The sequence below is a fragment of the Polypterus senegalus genome, chromosome 2 (genome assembly GCF_016835505.1).
Source record: "Polypterus senegalus isolate Bchr_013 chromosome 2, ASM1683550v1, whole genome shotgun sequence".
Classification (NCBI taxonomy): domain Eukaryota; kingdom Metazoa; phylum Chordata; class Cladistia; order Polypteriformes; family Polypteridae; genus Polypterus; species Polypterus senegalus.
The window spans coordinates 547221-563741 of NC_053155.1; positions in this window are offsets into that span (position 1 = coordinate 547221).

Genomic DNA, 16521 nt, shown 5'->3' on the forward strand with positions numbered 1-16521 from the left:
AATTCATCTTTCAATATGTCATCCATCTAAAGATAATAAAAGTTATTTTGCATCAATGCAGTCAACATCTTGAAACAACAGAATATCTGGACTTACGAGTGGCTTGGACTTTTATTTTCAATAAGTAATTAGAACGGCCATTTCTGAACTGCTCTTACCAGACCCAAACTCACTAAAGCCCCTCAAGAGCTCACAAGTTTGGACAAAGCCATGCGACACCAATCAGCCTCTCGATGGCCTTCTGCCCGTTGGCTCTCTTACTACTCTTAGTCTCTTTAGCAGCGCCACCTACTGTCCGACATGAGTAACTCAGCACTGCACCCTCAAATCCTAAAAGACGTTTTGAGGTGCCGACACTCGTCCGGTTCAGGGTGACAGGAATTCAGCGGCCATCCCAGAAGCAGCGAGTGTAAGGCTGGGAGCACAAACCGAAACAAGAGAGACCCAGTAAGGGTGCTGCAGGCATTCTGGGAACAGAGAGGCGATATTAGAGCCTTCGCTTTAACCTGTCATTGAGCGCAGATGATCTGGTGGCGCAGTGACTAGCGGTTCTCACACTTGCTGCTCTTCATTCCAGGCCTTGTCTCAGACTGGCTGTGCGTCAAAGTGTTTAAGTTCACTGAATTACCGGACATCTTGTCTGGTTGATTTCTTTCGAAGGCCCAATGCGACGGTCATAAGTTCTGCATATTTTACAAAAGGCGTTTGGAGGACAAGTTCACTTACATGTGTGCAAACTGCTTGAGAAAACATACAATAATAATCTGAGCCCAAATGTAGCAGGACGGCACGGAGCTCCTGCAGGGACTGAAGCCTAAGCTGCGTATGGCATGAACGACTTATAGAAATGCACCGTAGATAGGAAGACGTGAAATGTATTTCTGTTATAAACGTACTTCAGATTCTAAAGTTTAAAGAAATGACAAAAAAAAAATGACTGGATAGGTGACATAAATCAGCATCACCAAAATAATAAGAATACATATAAAATATATAAAAGTGAGCTATAGGAGCAGAAAATTCAATTTTAAAATCACATCAGCGGTTATATTTACATCTAAATTGGTGCTCAAGTAGCTCTGCGAACAATCAATCAATTAATCAATTAATCAATAAAGAAAGGCCGAATTCTCGCCATTAAGCGTTTCAATCGCAGTGAAACCACACAGCACATACTCCACATTACTTCTACTTTCTATAGGTTGGCCATTTATCACAGCGTTCCTGCTTTTGCGATTAGATGTTAGGGTTTTATGTGTTGTTTGGTAGGATTTGGTAGGCCATCTTTTGGGTCTCTAAAATGTGTTTTCCACCATTTTGGTAAACGCTCCTAGGAAGGCTCTGCTTTCAACCTCGACTTAAATGACTGAACTGCTTCACGCTTGTTTCCCTCCATCTTGATCTGTGGGTTTCCTGGTCTCTCAGCGCTTGTCAAGCACTTTGTTTTGCTCAAATTTATATTCACCCATAATATCTGTGGACCTCTGCCTCAGTCAGCAGTCACTGAAATTTGTGTAGGTAGGCTTTGCTCATCTGATGCTATTAAATCAACGTTCAGCTTTAGACTTCTAACTTTCACACTGCCAATTGAAGCCCAACATTGCTTGCTTGTTCTTAACCTTCATCAGTTGTGATGAATTGAGAGAGATGATGAACAAGTCTTATTGTAGGTGTGAACCATTTAGGTAGATCCCCATTAATCGCCACTGTATTTGAGGCCTGATTTTAGAGTAAAGCGTTCAGCTCAGTTGATCGAGCTGCCCTGTGGGACATCCTGAGGGTTCGCGGGATCCCCTCGAGGTTGCTGGGTATCATGGCCGGCCTTTGTGGGGTTCGTCAGCGGTGTGTTCTGCTCCTACTCTGTTCAATGCCTGTATAGACTCGGTGTTGGGCGGTCGTTTTTCACTGAAGAAACATAGCTAAAGTTAGACCTCTTATATCACTGAAAGATGCTGAGAAATGAGTTCACGCGTTTGTTTTCAGTCGACTAGATTACTGTAACGCACTCCTCTCAGGACCACCCAAAAAAGACATAAATCATTTGTAATGAGTGCAGAATGCAGCTGCTAGAATCCTAACTGGGAAAAGAAAATCCGAACACATTTCTCCAGTTTTGATGTCACTACACTGGTCACCTGTGTCATTCAGGATTGACTTTAAAATTCTGCTTATGGTTTATAAAGCCTTAAATAATCTGCTCCATCTTATATATCGGAGTGTCTGACATCTTATATTCCAAATCGTAACCTCAGATCCTCAAATGAGGGTCTGCTTAGAATTCCAAGAGCTAAACTTAAAAGAAGTGGTGAGGCGGGTGGTCGGCCTTCTGCTGTTATGAACCTCAAATCTGGAAGAGCCTGCCAATAGGAATTCACCAGGCTGATACAGTAGAGCACTTTAAAACACTGCTGAAAACACATTACTGTAACATGGCCTTCTCCTAACTTCACTTTAACTTAATCCTGATACTCTGTATGTTCAGTAAATCATAATAACTATTCATGGTGGCTCTAAAATCCATACTGACCCCTACTCTCTCTTCTGTTTCTCTTTCCGGTTTCTTTGTGGTGGTGACCTGCGCCACCTCCACCTACTCAAAGCTTCATGATGCTCCAACAATGATGGATGGATTAAAAGGCAGAAGTCTACGTGACCATCATCATCATCAAGCCCATCCGTGAGAACCCTAAATCCAAAGAGGACTGTTTCATTTATGTTAGGTAAAATGCCCAGAGGGGACTGGGCGGTCTAATGGTCTGGAATCCCTACAGATTTTATTTTTTCTCCAGCTGTCTGTAGTTTTTTTTTGTTTTTTCTGTCCCCCCTGACCATCAGACCTTACTTATTCTATGTTAATTAACGTTGACCTATTTTATTTTCTTACTGTGTCTTTTATTTTTCTATTCTTCATTATGTAAAGCACTTTGAGCTACTTTTTGTATGAAAATGTGCTATAGAAATAAATGTTGTTGTTGTTGGGTCCAGCAGCAGGGGGACATCAGTTGGTGAAGAAAGATTCACGATCTTGACTTTGCTGACGATGCTGTGATCTTCACGGAGTCAATGGAGGCTCTGATCGGGGCGTTCAAGAGACTGAGTGAGGAGTCTGAGTGTCCGGCCTTGCGAGGGTCCTGATAAAAACCAAACAGCCAGGCCTTTAATGACCTCTTGGGCACGGCCATCAGCAGTGTGTCTGTCTGCAGAGAGAGTGTCGACCTCGTCATTGAGAGGTTTATTTACCTTGGCAGTGACATTCAGGTCTCTGGTGACTCTTCCTATGAAGTCAGTAGATGGATTGGGAGAGCATGGGGTGGTCATCAGGTCATAAAGGTGTGTGTGGCGTTCCCGATATCTATCAAAAGGACGCAGGTCCAAGTCTTCAAAGTCCTGGTGCTTCCTGTCTTGCTATATAGTTATGAGACTTGGACGCTATCTAGTGACCTGAGATGAAGATTGGACTCCTTCATGTGTGTCACTCCGGAAAATCCTTGGGCACCGCTGGTTTGACTTTGTGTTGCTCATGGAGTCCTGAATGACGCACATGACCTGCATTGTGGAGGAGCATCCGTTACAGCACTCTGGCCACGTGGCGCGTTTCCCTGAGGGTGATTAGCTCATAAGATCATTGTTGGGGACCTGAGTGGCCGGACCAGGACAAGGGGTCGCCCACGTAACACTTGGCTGTGGCAGATAGAGGGTCATTTCCGGAGGGTAGGACTGGACCGCAGGTCTGCCTGGGGGGTTGCCAACCGGGATCCCGACTTGTTTCACCGTGTAGTGGGTGTGGAAACGTGCTGTACCAGTGCAGGCTCCCCAACTTGACTTGACTTGACTTTAGAGTCCTGATGATATCTTTGTTATTAGGGTTAGGGTTATTATCTTCATCGTGGCTCTTTGTCAAGTGAAATCTGAGATGGTGTGCCCGATGGTCTTGTTCTGTTCAATTGCTTTATCAGGCTGAAATATCACATTATTTGTACAATAATTTCACAATGTTAAACAAACCAGTTTCCCCATTGTTTTATAGAGTTTTGCGTGGGTAGCACATTAGCCCAGCATAGGGACACGGTGACAACAGGAACAATTTATTTCTTGTGTGGTCCAAAATACACACAAGGAACACATCAATGGGCTTTTACAGGCCCTGTTTTTGACAACCCTGCACCATCGATTCCCTAAGACGACAAAAAACAAAATGAAAGAAATCATGGGAAAGGCATTTCAGGGAGAGACCCCCCAGGTAAACGGAGTGTGCAATCGGTGTCAGGAAATGGGCTAATCAGAACACAAGTAATCCTCTTCACAGAGCCGTATGGCTGTGATATTCTCGCCTACTTACCCTTTAGCTCTTTTCTTCAGCGATAAGCATACTCATCAGGTTCGTTACGAGGTTGGCTGGTCTACTGTCTCACCTTAAGATTAACACACACATACACACAGACCTTAACCACAAGAGAACCGTGTGAATGACGTATACACAGCCAGTCATTCGCTAGCTGAAGGCTTTAACCCACAAGTGCCGTGTGAACAACAACAGTCCATCACTCCCTAGGACTCCAAGGGACACACCTGTCATAGGCACTAACAACGTGCCACGTCTCCGACATATCTCAGACCTAAATATTACCTCTGGTCTCCAAGAATATATTCAAAGGCTCAACACCCCATTTATCACCAAGTGAATGTTTTATTTTAACGCATTGTTCGTTATTGGACAGAGCTCAACGTCCTCAGCTGACAAATCAAATGGCACTTCCTACTGCTTCAGGTCCTCTAAAAATGTACCTTATTACCTCAGTCACTCTAGATATGAAGACAAAGTATAGAAAGTTAAAAGCAACGTGGAATTTATTAGGCAAATAATATTACCAAACAGAACAAGGAATAACAGACAATAAGATCAAAGTCTTGATATACTGTACGTCGTCTTTAGAAAAAGCTTACAAAAAGTAAAGATGTCAAAGACGAATGTCCTAGGGTGGCATTGATTTAGCAATCAATATACATGGAATGCTTTTGCTGATGGTCAGCAGAAAACGGTCAATCGCCGCTGGTGCCCTCTTCAGACGTCACTGCTTTCTCTTCTTTAGTCTGTCATTTTTATTTTCAAAGTCCACAGAAGTTTCACAGCACGCCTGATTGGCTGTCTCTCAATATGATGGATGAATTCGCTCAAACTCTTTAATCTGTTTCAGTACGTCCGTTTTTTAAATAAAGTTTTTGATGTTTTAAGAACCTTCCTGTCTCACGCTGTGAACTGGTCCCATGGCATTTCCTTCTGTTCGCAGGTTATAAAGTAATCGGATACAGCCTGAAGCATCGGCATGTCTTCTCTCCCTGTAAACCAATCTAGTCCTGGTGCAACAGATGTTACTGTGATTTGATTACTAGACAATTCAGGAAAACAAGATGCTTTATGTTAAAACTGCCCATGCAGGTGTCCTGTATTTGAGTTCATCTTGGTTGGCTTGAGCAAAATATAATGGAGATACAGACATACAAACACCACACCAAAAGCTAGATGAGGAATCCATCAGAGCCACCTCAGAAGTCCTTGGCCATTTCACAGCTGAGTCAGTGCTAGGCCGGCCAATCAGAGGACAGGGCTTTTTACCTGATGATTCCAGAGCTCCTTTATCTGAGATAACAGTTCCATGGCCGTAGAGCAGTGGCACCAACAGCTTCATGAGGATACTGAGGAGAGAAAGAGAATAGGAGAGTGTTAGTAACAGGTGAATAATGTCGTGTTATTTATATTCTAGTATTGAGGACTAACGACAGACATGCACTACGTATAGCCAATCGGCGACTCTAGTCAGGGCATGCTAAACTGAAATTGTGAGTCTTCAGCCCGATTTAAAAGCCGAGACTGAAGGGGTGAGAAGGGTCTAACTGCAGCCCACAATACCTATGATGTCAGACACGGAATGCCCTTCAGATCACAAAACGCCATCTGATGTCAGTTTCGATACGCCCATCATTGTTTTTGTGAGAGCTCGAAGGAATGGTGGAATTTGAAAAAATATTTGTGAAAGCTTTTGGAGGAAAAAAGAACAAGACAGAGTTTGAGTTGGAAATCAAGATGGCAGTGAATTTGTTGCAAGTTTCATTAATATTAGATAACATCATACTTTACTGCTAGGGTACAAATTATGTCAGTTGAATCAATTTTCAGGTGCCGTGCACTACTAAGCACTGTAAGTAAGTATTAAACAACAAGCAGGTCGGCTTGTGTAGCGTATTGATACGGAAAACTCAATTCGGAATAGTAAATCGACAGATTCAGTGGTCTATTATTATTTTTATTACAAAAACTGTTATTATATGTAATTGTCTGTTGTTGAGTATAATTGAGTGTAACGGATCGTAATCAAATATCAGTGACCGCGATTAAGGACATGTAATTGCCAGGATGTCATTCACCATTTGTCCTGTATATCACGTATAAGCTAGTTAATCAGAAACACAACCCATCAGTAACCTGATACTTTAGATACCATAATAGATTTCAGAAAGACACTGAAGAGAGATTGAGCCAATGTCACAGGATCTCTCTACAGAAAGCTTCCTATTTGCGTAGGTTTCTCAGACAAGCACAGTTAGGTAGACTACATTTAGGTCACTTTAGATGATCTTTTCTCATAGTTCTGTATTTATATTTACAGTACATAACGGAAGATTTTAACAAGCAGCTACAAACAAAGGTCAAGTGTTAAATCAAGATTCAGTTACCTCCTGTTGAAGAAAGTTCAAATTAGACTCTAGATAATAATGGAGAAAAGAACAGCCAGGACAGCATCACGTTGTTGTTGTTATTATTATTTGGTAAAGTCCTTCCAATGAGAGTACAGTTTGTTTAAACTCTTAAAACGATATTCGACGTCTCATGCTGACCTCTCCTGAATTCTTCAAAAGTACTGCTTCTGACATTTACTCCAATTGAAATAAAGTGAAACGTTTGTTTTTAGGCATATTTGACAGTTTTAAGAATATGACAGAGAGAGCCCCGCCCGCCAACTGTAAGACCATGGGATACTAATTCACTAAGGGCAAGCAAGACGCACACAAGACAGAGAGCCCCGCCCTCCAACTCTAACTCTCCTCCCGCGTCCATTAACCGGTCCCGCCCACACGCAGCCGACACAGCATTTCTCACCAAGCACAGTACGCTTATAAAATAAAGCAAACTCTGCAAGCAGTGAAAATTTACTTCTCCAGCTAGATTCCATGCTCAGAACCTTCAAACCCTTCACTAAATCATACAAACACAAACACATGCATGAAATTTCTCAGTTCAATCCAACAGCATCTGTACGAATGGTTTTCGAGGAAAACCTTGGGCAGGATTTATGATGATACAATGCCCCGAAATGTCACACCAATGTTGCAGCGATTTCCGTCAGAGAAGATGGCGAACCGCCTGCCGAAAGGGACATTTGAATTTGTCCCATAGGTAACTCCTGTAAACAGATTTCCACGCTCAATATGAATTGCAATCCTATGGTTTACCCACTTTTATTTCCTTATGGAGACATTGGCTGGCACAAAGATTTACATGTTCCCGAAAAAAGAACCACCAAGCAAAGAAGGCTTACTCAATGCCAATTTTATGCGTACAGATTAGCAATAAGGAATATATACAGATTTTGCACTCCAGCGGCAAACTATTCCAACAGTACGTCGTAGATGCGTATGTTAAAAGAGAGAGCGTGCGTCTCAACTATCTCAGATTAGATCAACAAGATTTGCGCATGGAACAATACAAAGGACTGTCAGACGCACAGCAAGCAAACGCTGAAAATAACGTACGTGTAGCAAAAATGATCATATTACAGTCCACATTTTCATGAAGTCCAAGATACATGCAACAAAACTATTAGGATGCCATGGCCATAGTACGTAAATTCGGACAGCCTAATTTATTTATCACTTTCACATGTAATCCTGCTTGGCCGGAAATTCAACATGCACTGTCAGATACCCAAAGACCGGAGCACAGACCCGATATTGTAGTACGAGTCTTTTGGATTAAGCTGCAGGAATTACTTAGAGACATTCTACAACAACATCTTTTTCAGGTTGTATGTGGCTTTTTCTAGGGTTTGATCTTTCGACTCATTATCTGTCGCCACCACCAAAACACCTATTCACACCTGCGTCTTTCAAGAAGTATTTATTTCTTCTTGATTTCTGAATTTCTTTCTCGCCGTTTGCTGTTCCTATTCTTACACCACTTCGGCTTGGGCTAGTTATCAATAATACATTATTTTATGTGTAACTTAACTCCTGCTTGTCTTTTTACTACATCTAATTGCCTGAGGTTATAGATATAGAAGGGAAGGTGAGGATACGTTATATACAATAATACCTTAAAAACAGTGGTAAATCTGTGAGATTAGGCATTCTAAGGCTACATCGTAATAATACAATAGGGGGAAGTAGAGCAATATATAGTGCATCCCAAAAGTATTCACAGCGCATCACTTTTTCCACATTTTATGTTACAGCCTTATTCCAAAATGGATTAAATTCTATTTTTTTTCCTCAGAATTCTACACACAACTCCCCATAATGACAACGTGAAAAAAGCTTACTTGAGATTTTTGCAAATTTATTAAACATAATAAAATTGAGAAAGCATATGTACATAAGTATTCACGGCCTTTGCCATGAAACTCAAAATTGAGTTCAGGTGCATCCTGTTTCCCCTGATCATCCTTGAGATGTTTAATTGGAGTCCACCTGCGGTAAATTCAGTTGATTGGACATGATTTGGAAAGGCACACACCTGTCTATAGAAGGTCCCACAGTTGACAGTTCATGTCAGAACACAAACCAAGCATGAAGTCAAAGGAATTTTCTGCAGACCTCCGAGACAGGATTGTATCGAGGTACAAATCTGGGGAAGGTTAAACAAAAATGTATGCTGCTTTGAAGGTTCCAATGAGCACAGTGGCCTCCATCATCCGTAAGTGGAAGAAGTTCGAAATCACCAGGACTCTTCCTAGAGCTGGCCGGCCATCTAAACTGAGCGATCAGGGGAGAAGGGCCTTAGTCTGGGAGGTGACCAAGAATCCAATGGTCACTCTGTCAGAGCTCCAGAGGTCCTCTGTGGAGAGAGAACCTTCCAGAAGGTCAACCATCTCTGCAGCAATCCACCAATCAGGCCTGTATGGTAGAGTGGCCAGACGGAAGCCACTAATTAGTAAAAGGCACATGGCAGCCCACCTGGAGTTTGCCAAAAGGCACCTGAAGGACTCTCAGACCATAAGAAACAAAATTCTCTGGTCTGATGAGACAAAGATTGAACTCTTTGGTGTGAATGCCAGGCTTCACGTTTGGAGGAAACAAGGCACCGCTCATCACCAGGCCAATGCCATCCCTACAGTGAAGCATGGTGGTGGCAGCATCAGGAACTGGGAGACTAGTCAGGATAAAGGGAAAGATGACTGCAGCAATGTACAGAGACATCCTGGATGAAAACCTGCTCCAGAGCACTCTTGACCTCAGACTGAGGCGACGGTTCATCTTTCAGCAGGACAACGACCCTAAGCACACAGCCAAGATATCAAAGGAGTGGCTTCAGGACAACCATGCGAATGTCCTTGAGTGGCCCAGCCAGAGCCCAGACTTGAATCCGTTTGGACATCTCTGGAAAGATCTTAAAATGGCTGTGCACCAACGCTTCCCATCTAACCTGATGGAGCTTGAGAGGTTCTGCAAAGGGGAATGGGAGAAACTGGCCAAGGATGGGTGTGCCAAGCTTGTAGCATCATATTCAAAAAGACTTGAGGCTGGAATTGCTACCAAAGGTGCATCGACAAAGTATTGAGCAAAGGCTGTGAATACTTATGGACATGTGATTTCTCAGTTTTTTTATTTTTAATAAATTTGCAAAAACCTCAAGTAAACTTTTTTCACGTTGTCATTATGGGGTGTTGTGTGTAGAATTCTGAGGAAAAAAATGAATGTAATCCATTTGGGAATAAGGCTGTAACATAACAAAATGTAGAAAAAGTGATGCACTGTGAATACTTTCCGGATGCACTGTATATATTACTCTACCAAGATAAAACAATTGGCGTAGCTGGCAGGATTTTGGGGTAACCATATTTTGCACCCTGTTTTCAAATACTGTTTTGATGTATGTGTTTGTTTATGCATGTGGATTTTAGGGCACCCAGTGTACAAATGTGGTGGAAGTAAAACATTGTTTGGTTGCTGAATGGAATATAACCAACAAAGTGTAGAAACTTCATGTGTATCACGAGGACACCCGCATGTTTGTTAGTGCTGGTGGTAGTGAGTCCCTAATTAAAGTGCTAGGTAGTGGTGAAAGATGCATGCGTCATTCATACGGCATTTAAGTGGTTAAAGTGCTAGGGAGTGATGGGACATGCATTTGTTATTCACACGGTACTTATTTGTTTAGGATCTTTGTGTATGTATGTGTATCTTTCCTTAAGGGGCAAAAGTAAGCCAACCCATAATGAAGTTTGCAAATTGTATTAGAGTAAAATTGTAGACTCAGAAATGCCTAAGTTCATTTTAAAGTCAGCCATCTTCCAGTGGAGTGGCAGAGGGAAGCAGGCTAAAGCTAGGAAATCTGTAGTACAGGTAGAGAAAGGAGAAGCTGAGCTGAGCGTGCCACAAAATGGAAGGGGGCTGGAAGGGTTAAAAGCAAGAAAACAGAGAGCAGGTTTAAAGAAGACAGCTGCTGTTATAAGAGGTTTACTAGCTTGTATTATTGGTAATAAGGAAGATCACAATGAGGAAGAAAACAGCAAAGTGACTGAAAGTGAAAATGGAATGTTGTGTGAGAGTTTTGAAAGATGTAACAGTTGGCGTCATAATTGTGAAGTGTTAGCATGTAGAAGACCCACTGCTGAAGTAGAAAGCAATGAAAGAAGTGGAAACGAGGAGAGAAAACCACCCATGGTGAAAGTTAGGGCAATAGTAACCAGATCGTACTGGAACCCTAAAACATGAGTGGGCGATTTACATGAGACAGATGAGTGCTCAGATAAAGAGAGGGAATGTGAGAGTGTGAGGAAAAGGAGAGGAATGAAGGGAAAACAGCAAAGATGTTAAAGAACTGAAGAGACAGCAAGAAAAAGACACTTACGGGGGTTTAAGTGAGTAACAAGTCCACAAGTCATGCAATAATAAGGCTAGTCAGAATAGCAATAGTTTACAAAGAAAGGTTTGTTCGTTACTGCAGCAAATTCATATTCCAAGGGGTGGAAACTACACAAACCAGTTAGGAATGCCAAAATAAGGGGATTAATTTTGGGCTCATAAAATATACATTCTAGGTATTAATTAAGTGAGATAATTTAATACTGTTATTAAGGAAAATGTATACTAAGACCATTGGTGAAGCAGGTGCAGCTGGTATATTTGCAAGTCATATAGGCTCTGATGTTTAGGTATACTTTTAATTGGGAAAATACAGAAGCCCTGCTGAGGTTGTCAGCTGTGGTACAGGCAGAAGACCAGTGGGCCAATTCTGAACTGAGGTGTTTAGCACGAGTATGCATTTGGTGAGCAAACAACTCTAGCGGTGGCCTACTGGGGGAATGAGAGTCGCATAGCTTTGATGTCTCATGGTGGTGATGCCAGCCTATACTGATAAAGGCTGATGGCAGTCAAGAGTTGCACCATGGGTAGAAAAGCACAAGAGGCAACTAAATCAACCCCAAATATGTGAAGAGGGGCCACAGATGTTGGTTTGTGAACAGTTTATGCAGTGGCACATGTGCTCTCACTTGGGCAGAAGTGGTTGTACTGGCACCTGTGGCATGTTACCTTTCAAATTTTGATATTAACTGTACAGCTGCATAAGCTTAAACAGATAGTTTGGGACAGGGGTCTAATTAGCAGTTAGACACAAAACAAGCACAGATTAAAAATTCACACAATAGACTAAATTTCAGTGAGCTAGTTTAGTGGAAGGTGTGGACTTGTCTCATTTTGAACCACCAGATCTGATGACATATGAAAATGACATACTGCAGAAAGCTAAAGAAACAGTTGAAGCAAGCCGGAGGAGACACACGTGATCAGGACCTCTTCCAAGTTCTTCAGATTGTCTTTGAAATAAAGAAGGTATGTAATGGAGAAATGGTCACAAACAACTTTTAACAGAAGAGCAAATACTGCAAATCAATGCACAAGTTATGCATCAGACTCTTGAAACAATTTAAAGATATTGTTTATAAAGACAGTGTAGAAAACATTCATTATGGAGGAGTGATGTCAGATTTTGCATATAACTTGATAAATGTTTTGTATGTCTATATGTATAATTTAGGCAAAGCAATGCAATTTAGTGTTACTTTGGTGAGAGGCAAACCCCCTAAACCCCCCCCCAACACTGAGTCTCTTTGTAATTTTACGACAAGATTTGGGAGATGTGTCTTAAACCAGTTGGCGAGTGTTTCTTTGCTAAAGTCTTTCTCTCATCCCCCACAAAAAGCCAGGTTAGCTTAACATACAGTCATGGGGGGTTTTGGGTGTTGTGGCAGGTGTTAAGATTTACTATTTCCCCCATTGCTCTGAGGTATGGCCGTTTGGAAATGGCTTGTCTCAGAGGCCTTTAAGTACCATGATGTCCTATTGGCTGTAGGGGTTGGACAGAAAACCCATAAATTTGCTTGCTCAACCACATTCTCTCTCTTGCTAACCGGTGATGATGTAGAAGTATCTCTCTCTTACTAACATCTGAAAGAAGCTCTCTCTTAAAGATTTGATGAAGAAGGCCATCACACCATGAAAAGGCTTGAGGCCTGTTCTGAAGAAAGCTGAGCTCCAATGATGCCTTAACTAGAGACATTTTGAGTAACTACAAGTCTGTGGCTAACTGAATTACACATCACCATTTAATCAGGTTGTATGGGTGCCAATATTCAAATGTACTTTGCATTGTTATTATTTATGAATATTATCAGTAATACATTATTTAATGTGTAACTTAACTCCTGCTTGTCTTTTTACTACATCTAATTGCCTGAGGTTATAGATATAGAAGGGAAGGTGGGGATATGTTATATACAATAATACCTTATAAACAGTGGTAAGTCTGTGAGATTAGACATTCTAAGGCTACATCTTAATAATACAATAGGGGAAAGTAGAGCAAAATATATATATTACTCTACCAAGATAAAAACAAACAGTAAGAGTAAAAATAGCTTACTTCTCAAAACGGACTCATCTGGGAATGAACCCATAAAGTTTTGATTACCAGTCAGCAGTTGATACTGTTGCGCCACTGAAGCAGTCGTAGTAAATACATGTCAATATTGCACCCTAACGCGGGTTCTTTTTCTGCAGTTATATTTTTTAATAGAAACGCACTTGATCTGTTATATTTGTACCTTTTGTGAAAGTGTTTATTTGAAATTTGGACTTCAGGCATCACACATTATACACTTCACGTCTACATTTTGTCAATTATTACTAAAACATGAAAAACATTTCTGTTTTAACGATGTGTTTACATAGATCGTTGTAGACATGGAACACATCTGAAATGCAAGTGTTCCAGATAACGATATAGTATTTATTAAAGGTGTCATTTTGCTTGGCTTCTCACTCTAAACAACTCTAAGCAACTGACAGGCAGGTAAACAGGCTTGAACTGAGAAAACTGTGCGCCGGTGGAGGATGCGATAGCAGGCTGTTTGCTGCTTATCCACACATTTACAGGACAAAAGATGCAGAGGGAGAGGTGAGAAGCGATTTAAGGTGGGACAGATCAACGGGTTTTTTCGTAGGTTCTGGTAATTCTAGTGTTAAACAAAGAACTATGCATCTGGAATTTTAGAAAACAGATCTTCATCGCCGAGCCTAAGTTCATTATGGACAATGCCAAGGGTCAGCTGTTGTGGTGTGAAGCACGCTGCCTGCCACTGGACTCTGGAGCAGTAGAATCACACTTCACTATCTGGCAGTCTGATGGACCAGCCTAGGTTTGGTGGATGCCAGGAGCCCTTAGTCCTATTGAACACCTTTGGATTTAACTGAAATGCTAATGGCCATCCAGGTCTTCTTGTTCAACATCAGTACCTGACCTCACAAAACGCGCAAAAACTCCTGCAGACACACTCCAAAATCTTGTGGAAAGAAGATTGAAGGCTGCTATGGAGAGACCATATATATATATATATATATGTATATATATATATATATTGTGCCCCCGCCGGGCTGGAGCCGGCCGGGGCCAGGAGGGCGTGAGGAGGGCTTGTGCCTCCTCCAGACCGCGAGGCGTCCGTCCTGGTTCTGTTGGGGCCACGGGTTGAGGCATAGAAGCCCTTCCTGTAGGGGCCCGTGGTCACCGCCAGGCGGCGCCGATGCCGGTTTATCCCGTGCGGTTGCGGTTGGGGCTGGAGCCCGGCGGGGCGCGGAGGACCGGAGGAGGGCGAGTGCCTCCTCCAGGGAGTGGGGCGTCCGTCCTGGTTAGGCAGGGGGCCTCGGGTACAGGGCTTTGAAGCCCAGCCCTGTAGGGACCCGTGGCCACCGCCAGGCGGCGCCCGGTGCCCTAATTATCCGGGAGCCCGGCACTTCCGCCACACCAGGAAGTGCCGGGGAAGACTTTGTGTGGCACCGGAGAGCTGCCAGGAAGACAGCCGACACTTCCGCCACGCTTGGCGTGGCTAGAGGCGAAGCACCTGGGGCTCATCCGGGGCATTATTTAAGGGCCGCCTCCCTCCAGTGATGGGTGGAAGTCGGGTGGAAGTGGACTGAGCAAGACGAAGGACTGGAGGCGGCCAGGAAGGCACAAGAGACTGTGGGCCTGGACTTGGGGGAATCGGTGCGAGAAGGCACTGGGGGTGCACGTGAGCACGAATTGTAAATAATATAGTGTAAATAAAAGTGTGTTGGGTGAAACAATGTTGTCCGTCTGTCTGGGCCGGGGCCAGCGTTCACAATGGCGTAGCGTGGGGCCAGCCGTCTGGTGCAAGACGGGGCCCCATAACGATAAATATTTTGTGAACGGCCCGGCGCAGCAGCGGACCCCACACACTGGCCGCGGGAGCGGCCCGTGCACCCCAGCGGAGCGTTTACCCGAAACGCGCCGGAATGAAGAGAGGCCATCCCCGGGTGCGGAGGAGGAGCGGGCCTCGCTGGGCGCAGCGGGCTCCGAAGTCGCGCTGTCGACACGGACAGCCAGGCGGCGTGGCGGCGCAAAGGCCACACCGGTGTGGGGCCTCGGCAAGACGGGATCCGGAGGTGAGTGCCCTGCCCTGCAGTAATCGGCCCTTCGGGGTCGGTCATACCTTGTTTTCCACAGGGAGGGACAGACCGGATCCGCGTCTGTGGCAGGAGCGCGGGCCACGGGCTGTCGGCAGTGCGGCTACGGAGGCAGCAAAGGAGGCTGCGGAATCGAGCCGCTGCGGCTCGAGGAATCGCTGCAGCTACAACGCGGTGAGGAGGCACGTCTCCGTACCCAGCGCAGGGGAGACAAGATGGCCGCGGGCCGGTGGTCCCGCCCGCTGACAGGCACGGGATTGGCGGTGTGTCTTGCGTGCCCGCCGATGATTGGATAGAGGCGGGCCCAAGGAACGCCAGTCTCGTGCAAACCGAGACCCGATTGGGCCAGAGGGAGTGGCCCAGAGGAGGCAGGCGTCGCGTGGAGGTGATGGACAGGTAAGCCCACCGACGTCTGTGTCTTCCTCTCCACCAGCGCTCGGCGTCGTCGGAGGAGTCCCTTCGCCCGCCAAGCCGCCTTTAGAGGAACTGCTACGTGTTCTCGCGCTCAGTGTGAGCAGCTGATGGAGATGGCGGTCGCGTCGAAAGCCACCGACTGAGACGGAGGATCGGGCGCGCGCTGGAACCGGAGGCAGGCAGAACACGGCGGGAGTGGTGAGTGTTGCCGTTCCCGTAGAGCAAGGGGGGGGGTTCGCCGAACATGGCCGTGACCGATTACGGGACGACCGGCTCCGAGTAGGCAACCTCCCAACAGCGGATGCGGCGGTGCAGACAGCTAGCGAGGCGAGGAGCTCGAACACGCAAGGGCTGGTAGGATCGGGGCTGCTGAGTGCCCTGGGTCCTAGCGCCTGCGCTTCAAGCCTGCAGCTGTCTCCTGTCGCTCTGCCTGGACGCAGACGGGGCTGGATTTGAGCTTTTGCTGTGCTCAGACCCAGACCGTCAGCGCGTCCAAGAAAAGAAGGAGGAACCGAAGGGTGAATGCCGGTTCCTCCGATAGGAGAGGACGCGCGCTGGAGCGCTGCGTCGGAGAAGGGCCGTCCTCTGGATGGGCAGAGGAGATCCCTGGGCGGCTGGGCGAGCTGCCTGCGAGAGCGGTGCCGAGGCCGACGAGCGGACGGGCATGGAACCTGCGGCGGAGGACTTCAGCAGGCAAGTTGGGGGCTGTCGGAGGGGCAGGAGCACGGTCGTCACGGAGACCGGCGGGCGCCGGGATGAGTGTCCTGGCTGTGCTTCTGGCCCTCTTTTCCTTTATTTTACAGGCCTGAAGCCCGACGGCGCTGAGGCCGGCGTCGACAGGACCTGCCCTCC